Consider the following 8564-nt stretch of genomic DNA (forward strand, 5'->3'; position numbering starts at 1 on the left):
GGGTGCATATATATTTAGGATAGTTAGCTCTTCTTGTTGCATTGATTCCTTTACCATTATGTAATGGCCTTCTTTGTCTCTTTTGATCTTTGTTGGTTTAAAGTCTGTTTTATCAGAGACTAGGATTGCAACCCCTGCTTTTTTTTTTTTTGCTTTCCATTTGCTTGGTAGATCTTCTTCCATCCCTTTATTTTGAGCCTATGTGCATCTCTGCACATGAGATGGGTCTCCTGAATACAGCACACTGATGGATCTTGCCTCTTTATCCAATTTGCCAGTTTGTGTATTTTAATTGGGGCATTTAGCTCATTTACATTTAAGGTTAATATTGTTATGTGTGAATTTGCTCCTGTCATTATGATGTTAGCTGGTGACTTTGCCCATCAATTAATACAGTTTCTTCATAGCATCAATGGTGTTTATAATATGGCCTGTTTTTGCAATGGCTGGTACTGGTTGTTTCTTTCCGTGTTTAGCACTTCCTTCAGGAGCTCTTGTGAGGTAGGCCTGGTGGTGACGAAATCGCTCAGCATTTGCTTGTCTGTAAAGGATTTTATTTCTCCTTCACTTATGGAGCTTTGTTTGGCTGGATATGAAATTCTGGGTTGAAAATTCGTTTCTTTTAGAATATTGAGGCCGGGCATGGTGGCTCACACCTGTAATCCCAGCACCCTGGGAGGCTAAGGTGGGTGGATCATGAGTTCAGGAGATTGAGACCATCCTGGCTAACATGGCGAAACCCTGTCTCTATTAAAAATACAAAAAAAAAAAAAAATTGCCAGGCGTGGTGGCAGGTGCCTGTAGTTCCAGCTACTTGGGAGGCTGAGGAAGGAGAATGGTGTGAACCCGGGAGGCAGAGCTTTCAGTGAGCCGAGATCGCGCCACTGTACTCCAGCCTGGGTGATAGAGCAAGACTCCATCTCAAAAAAAAAAAAAAAAAAAGAATGTTGAATATTGGCCCCTTCTCTCTTCTGGTTTGTAGGATTTCTGCCAAGAGATCCGCTATTAGTCTGATGGGCTTCCCTTTGTGGATAACTCAACCTTTCTCTCTGGCTTCCCTTAACACTATGCTTCATTTCAACCTTGGTGAATCTGGCAATTGTGTGTCTTGGGGTTGCTCTTCTTGAGGAGTATCTTTGTGGTGTTCTCTGTATTTCCTGAATTTGAATGTTGGCCTGCCTTGCTAGGTTGGGGAAGTTCTCCTGGATAATATCCTGAAGAGTGTTTTCCAACTTGATTCCATTCTCCCCATCACTCACAGTTACAGTAATCAAACGTAGATTTGGTCTTTTCACATAGTCCCATATTTCTTGGAGGCTTTGTTCGCTTCTTTTTACTCTTTTTTCTCTAACCTTGTCTTCTCGCTGTATTTTATTAATTTGATGTTCAATCACTGATAGCCTTTCTTCCACTTGATCGAATCGGCTACTGAAGCTTATGCATGTGTCATGAAGTTCTCGTGCCATGGTTTTCATCTCCATCAGGTCATTTATTGTCTTCTCTACACTATTTATTCTAGTTAGCAATTTGTCTAATCTTTTTTCAAGGTTTTTAGCTTCCTTGTGATGGGTTCAAACATCCTCCTTTAGCTGGGGGAAGTTTGTTATTACCGACCTTCTGAAGTCTACTTCTGTCACCTCATCAAAGTCATTCTCCGTCCAGCTTTGTTCCGTTGCGGGTGAGGAGCTGCAATCCTTTGGAGGAGAAGAGGCACTCTGAGTTTTAGAATTTTCAGCTTTTGTGCTCTGGTTTCTCCCCATCTTTGTGGTATTATCTACCTTTGGTCTTTGATGTTGGTATGTTGGTGACCTACAGATGGGGTTTTTGTGTAGATGACCTTTTTGTTGATGTTGACGCTATTCCTTTCTGTTTGTTAGTTTTCCTTCTTTTTTTTTTTAGATGGAGTCTCACTCTGTCACCCAGGCTGGAGTGCCCTGGCGCGATCTCGGCTCACTGCAAGCTCCGCCTCCCAGGTTCACGCCATTCTCCTGCCTCAGCCTCCCTAGTAGCTGGGACTACAAGCACCTGCCACCACACCTGACTAATGTTTTGTATTTTTAGTAGAGACAGGGTTCACTGTGTTAGGATGGTCTTGATCTCCTGACCTTGTGATCTGCCTGCCTCGGCCTCCGAAAGTGCTGGGATTGCAGCCATGAGCCACCATGCCAGGCCTGAGCCACTGTGCCTGGCCAGTTTTCCTTCTAACAGTCAGGTCCCTCAGCTGCAGTTCTGTTGGAGTTTGCTGGAGTTCCACTCCAGACCCTGTTTGCCTGGATATCACCAGTGAAGGCTGCAGAACAGCAAATATTGCTGCCTACTCCTTCCTCTGGAAGCTTTGTCCAAGACGGGCAGCCACCTATATGAGGTGTCTGTTGGCCCTTACTGGGAGGTGTCTCCCATTTAGGCTACATGGGGGTCAGGGACCCACTTGAGGAGGCAGTCTGTTAGTTCTCAGAGCTCAAACACCGTGCTGGGAGAACCACTGCTCTCTTCAGAGCTGTCAGACAGGGACATTTAAGTCTGTAGAAGTTGTCGGCTGCCTTTAGTTCAGCTATGCTCTGTTCACAGAGGTGGAGGGAGTCTAGAGGCAGTAGGCCTTGTTGAGCTGTGGTGGGCTCTGCCCAGTTCCAGCTTCCCTGCCACTTCGTTTACCTACTCAAGTCTCAGCAATGGCGGATGCCCCTCTCCCAGTCAGGCTGCCATCCCACAGATTGATCTCAGACTGCTGCACTAGCAGTGAGCAAGGCTCTGTGGGTGTGGGAGCTGCCAAGCCAGGCACGTTAGAGAATCACCTTGTCTGCCGGTTGCTAAGACCTTGGGAAAAGCACAGTATTTGTGTGGGAATGTCCCGTTTTTCCAGGTAGTCTGTCACGGCTTCCCTTGGCTAGGAAAGGGAAATCCCCCAACCCCTTATGCTTCCCAGGTGAGGCAATGCCCCGCCCTGCTTCAGCTCACCCTCCGTGGGCTGCACGCACTGTCCAACCAGTCCCAATTAGATGAACCAGCTACCTCAGTTGGAAATGCAGAAATCACCCATCTTCTGTGTCGATCAAGCTGGGAGCTGCAGACCAGAGATGTTCCTATTCGGCCATCTTGGAACGCCCCTCCTCCATAAGTGTATATCTTTTAGCTACTGAGCATCCATGAGTGAATTTTGACAGCTCAAGATACCTATAACAATCTTGCCAAGATTAGTGGTCTGAACATTTATGGTCTCATGGTGAGGCAGTCCTAGGTTCCCAGGCATAAATTATTTAATAAATTATTTAAAAATATGAAGAACACTTCTGACTCATTACGTATTGAAGCCTACTGTCATTTTCTTCAAAGACATAAAATCATTCCCTTTTTCCAAATTTCATTAGGTACCCACTGGGGTACTGAATATAGTATATAACTTTATATTTACTATCCTAGCCTCACTGGAAGCCTCTCCTCCAGGCAAGATGGTCCACTCACTGTCTTCCAGATTTCAAGAGAGGCCTCAAGAATTCCCACTGCCATGCCTTTGCCAGCAAACTTCTGCACTTGGCATGATCTATGCCCCTAGGCCCAGACAAATCCAGCATCTGTCAGGAATGCTCCCTTGGTACAGTCATGCTTCAATTCTGATCTAGACATTTAATTTCTTGGAACATTCAGAATAATGAATTTGATACCAAGATCAAATTCCAAAAAATTAAATGTCTAGAAGATCAGAAGTGAAGGAGTGAAATCTTGAGCAAGCGCAGTTTTCTTTTTTTTTTTCTTTTGAGACAGAGTCTCGCTCTGTCACCCAGGCTGGAGCGCAATGGCATGATCTCGGCTCACTGCAACCTCTGCCTCCCAGGTTCAAGTTATTCTTCTGCCTCAGCCTCCTGAGTAGCTGGGATTACAGGCACCCGCCATCATGCCTGGCTAATTTTTGTATTTTTGTAGAGACAGGGTTTCACCATGTTGGCCAGGCTTGTCTTGAACTCCTTACCTCAGGTGATCCACCCACCTTGGCCTTCCAAAGTGCTGGGATTACAGGTGGGAGCCACCGCAACCGGCTTGTGCAGTTTTCTTAAATACCAATTTAGTCATCCATTGAATTGTGACAATAATGCCAAATTTGCAGAGCTGATGTGAATGTTAAACTTTGTAAACTCTAGAAAGTTATAGAAATATTAGGTGTATCATTATAATTCCTGTTGAATACCATGTATTATTTATATTACCTTATTTCTCCGTCCATTATTCTAAAGTTTTTGAGAGTGCTGTATACTTCTTATAATTTGTTTCCCCAATATGCTCGGCCAAGTGTCCTTTCTATTCTATATGAACAAAAGTATTTGTCAATTGACGAACTAGATTTGAAACAGTGATGAAATGCTTTCAGATTATTTCATATTTGACATCTTCTTCATTGGTTAGTAATATGTGAAGATAGGGCTTAATTATTTTTGTTGTTGTTAATTACAGATTTTAGGTAATTTAAAACATAACCATTGTTACAAGAGCTATATATTCTGTATATTAATTTAAAAAAATGTACAGTTCTCTTTTTCATCTCTCTGCTGTAAAACCAATGCTGAATTGGATCAAATGCCAGCTCTTATGCACTTTCAGCTTTGACAGTTGGGACACAGCTTTGAGTCTCTCTGACCGCAGACTGACTTGTAATTTAACCTACCAGAGGCTGGGTGTGTATCAAAACACAATGGCTTTACTCAGAGCTTTTAAACAGCTACAAAAGTGAAAAAGCTGAGGATGGAGTGGAAAAAGAGAAAGGATACTTTGTTTTAGGGACCTGTTTTATTTATTTTTTTGTATCCATTGATCACAGGACATCAGTGGCTGCTTCAGGGACTTGGGTTAGTAGTCTCCAGGGTTTACTTTACTCTGTATCTAGGGCAAACCTGACAGTCTGGAGTAGAGCAAGAAAAATATGTAATACAGTCAACTAGATTATTTAAAAAGCCACCTTTCTGTTATTCTTATGGGGTTGAGCAAATTGTTTCTCTATATGAGTATAAAATTTATCACCCATGTTCAAGGCTTTAAAGCAGAGTTGAAGGCAACCTGAGAATCACTCAGTATTCTTTCTTCCCTTACGTTTTATATCTGCTATTGAATTATTAGTGATGGCTCACTGTGCTTCCAGTGAGGGCAGAGGGTGTTTGGCTCCACCTAAACAGGGAGAAAAAAGAATAACAAGGATATATATTTTTTTCACGCTGCCTACTGGTTTTGAATGTTTTAGGCTATTAATTGGAAGAAGAAGGAATTGTTAAAGTTACTTTAAAACTCTACAATTGCTTGATTAACAAGGAGGAGAAAAACTATTGGATAAAACATAGAGTTATTTAAATAAGGTTTAGCAATTCAGCAACATCTGTCAAAATCTTTATTATTTCCATGTTTAAAAAATACTTTAGGCTGGGTGTAGTGGCTCAGGCCTGTAATCCCAGAACTTTGGGAGGCCGAGGCGGGCGGATACCCTAGGGTTGGGAGTTCGAGACAAGCCTGACCAACATGGAGAAACCCCCTCTATACTAAAAATACAAAAATTAGCTGGGCATGGTGGCACACGCCTGTAATCCCAGCTACTCAGGAGGCTGAGGCCGGATAATTGCTTGAACCCAGGAGGCGGAGGTTGCGGTGGGCTGAGATCGCATCATTGCACTCCAGCCTGGGAAACGAGCGAAACTCTGTCTCAAAAAAATAAATAAGTAAACAACCAAAAAAACAAACAAACAAAATCCAAAGCAAAACAAAAAAACTTTATACAGTAAAAAGACAGCAAAAATAGATTTTCGTTCAAAGAAGAAAAGATATACTGCCATTGTTGTGGTTCTGTAGATGATTTTAGTCTCTGGCTCCTCAACTGTGCACTGAGGTGTAGGTTGATTTCAACCATGGCTTCTCCAGCTTCAGTCATTTATCAAAGCTAAAACCATAGTTTAAAGATACATGAAAAAACAGAGCAAGTGGAAATTAAGCTTGATTATGGTCTTTCATGTGTTACTTTTGCTGTCCTTGATTGTGTATTTCTGTTGGATCAAACACTCCTATGTTACTGCTTGGCACCATAATGAATCAATATGTATTCCAAGTGGCAAGAGGTAAGTTGAGAAGGAAGATGAACCAGTGCAACAAAATGCGCATAATACAGTGACAATAGTACGGCCAATCAGTCTTGGAATTACCCACTTGTTTAATTTTGAGCAACATGATCTAGCATTAATGTAATCACTCTCTAAATCAGACAATGTAACTATGAACACTGAGAGAAAAATGAGCCTGCAACTGAGGAGAAAGAAGACAAAGACCATGTCCTCTTCCTCTACCTATCAAAAGCTTTAAAATGTTTATTTACTCAGAAATCCTATTCCTGATAATGTTTCAAAAGAAAACAGTAGAAAAGGCTGGGCGTTGTGGCTCACGCCTGTAATCCCAACACTTTGGGAGGCTGAGGTGGGCGAACCACGAGGTCAGGAGTTCACGACTAGCCTGACCAGCATGGCGAAACCCCGTCTCTACTAAAAATACAAAAATTGGCCTGGCACGGTGGCTCACACCTGTAATCCCAGCACTTTGGGAGGCCGAGGCAGGCAGATCAGGAGGTCAGGAGATCGAGACCATCCTGGTGAACACTGTGAAACCCTGTCTTTACTAAAAATACAAAAAAAAATTAGCCGGGTGTGGTGGCAGGTGCCTGTAGTCCCAGCTACTTGGGAGGCTGAGGCAGGAGAATGGCATGAACCCTGGGGTGTGGAGCTTGCAGTGAGCGGAGATCGTGCTGCTGCATTCCAGCCTGGGCAACAGAGTAAGACTCTGTCTCAAAAAAAAACCCAAAAATTAGCTGGGTGTGGTGGGACACGCCTGTAGTCCCAGCTACTCGGGAGGCTGAGGCAGGAGAATCGCTTGAACCTGGGAGGTAGAGAATGCAGTGAGCCGAGACCGTGCCATTGCACTCCAAGCCTGGGTGACAGAGTGAGACTCCGTCTCAAGAAAAAAAAAAAAGAATATATGTTATTTACCAAGATGTCGTCTATCATATAACATGAAATATAACACAATCATTAAAATACTGCCGTTAAAGTGATATTAAACTAATAACATGGGGTAATGTTAAGAAAAAAAGTGAGACATAAAATTATGTATATGTTGTATGTTAAAAGCTATAAAAAACCAACATAATACATAAAATGTAAGAAAATATACAAAAATGCTAATCCAGATATAGGTAATATTGAATTTTCTCAACTTTTTTTGTAGGTTTTATAAGGACAATTAAAATTTTAAAATAAGAAGCATAATTATCACTGCTGAAAATAAGAGATTTTCCTTCTCTTCTTTTTATCAGAGAATTTATTCTAGAAAGCTTGTAATTTTAAACATAATTATCCTCAGTATCTGTGAGCGATTGGTTCCAGGACCCCCATGACCCCCAGGATACCAAAATCCAAAGACGCTCAAGTCTCTTCTATAAAATGGCATAGTATATGCATGTACTTACACACATCCTCCTAAAGACTCTAAAGCATCTCTAGATACCTAATACAATGTCTACATATCACTTCCTTTGCATGGACTGAAGGTAGTACTTGGTATATGGCAAACTGAAGTTTTGCTTTTTGAAACTTTGTGGAATGTTTTTTTTTCCCCCCCAAATATATTTGATCCATGGTTGATTGAATCCACAGATGCAAACTCCTGGATACAGAGAGCCCACTGTACTTTCTTGGTTCATTAAAATGTATATAAATCATTTTGAAGACTAGATAAGCCCTTTGTCAGCCCAGGAAGGTCTCTCTCAATAATCTAGGAACAATGCCATCGAAATGTACACAACGAGGGAGATAGCATCCTTAATCTCCCAGTTTCTGTGGGAGGACAGGAATCTAACTTCAGTGGAAGCCAGGCTCCAGAACTACCTTCTGTCATAAAAATACGAGAAGTTTGTTTTTCCCCGGACAAGGTCAATTAGCTAACAGGAACGATCTCCTCAATTTCCAGGTAAAGTTAGGATGAATGATGTTTGCAAATGGGGCTGTCATGTTGTCTTACCTGAGAAATTGTTATTTATCTTGAAAACATGTATGTAATGAGTTGTATCTGCTGGGTGATATAAGGGGGTACGATTACTTTCTGTTTTTGGAATCTCTTAATGGATTACCTGTGATGTACCTCACATTCTGGCTTAATGTTTATTCAATAATAAAAGTGCTTTCTTTACTACCTTTATGGAGAGAATTTCTGGGTTGGGAGAAGATTATCGTTCTAATTATATTTATAATCAAATAAGTTCACATTGATATAATGAGCTTTATTATGCTTACAATGGGAAATATACTTTATAATTATTGCCTTTTTTCCTAGTTGATGATTTCTTTACCTTTTCATTAGCAATAACTATGACCACTTTATTGGTTTATTCTACTCTAAGCTCTAAGCTGCCTTCCACTTCCAATTCTTTTGACTTACAGACTGTCTGTTCCATTTTCTTCTCAGCTTCACAACATAGTTTTTAAGTCCAGGAAACACATCTGTACTATCTTGTACAACTAGGAACCCTGCTAGTGTCCCATGTAAGTCAA

The 8564-nt window shown here is 41.5% G+C and overlaps 1 pseudogene; it reads right to left on the reverse strand.

Annotated features, from left to right (window-relative positions):
- Positions 1–5894: 5894 nt before the first annotated feature.
- On the reverse strand, positions 5895–6296 carry LOC129039353 (protein cornichon homolog 4-like; annotated as a pseudogene).
- Positions 6297–8564: the final 2268 nt, after the last annotated feature.

This window comes from Pongo pygmaeus, chromosome 5, assembly GCF_028885625.2.
Source record: "Pongo pygmaeus isolate AG05252 chromosome 5, NHGRI_mPonPyg2-v2.0_pri, whole genome shotgun sequence".
Taxonomy (NCBI): Eukaryota; Metazoa; Chordata; class Mammalia; order Primates; family Hominidae; genus Pongo; species Pongo pygmaeus.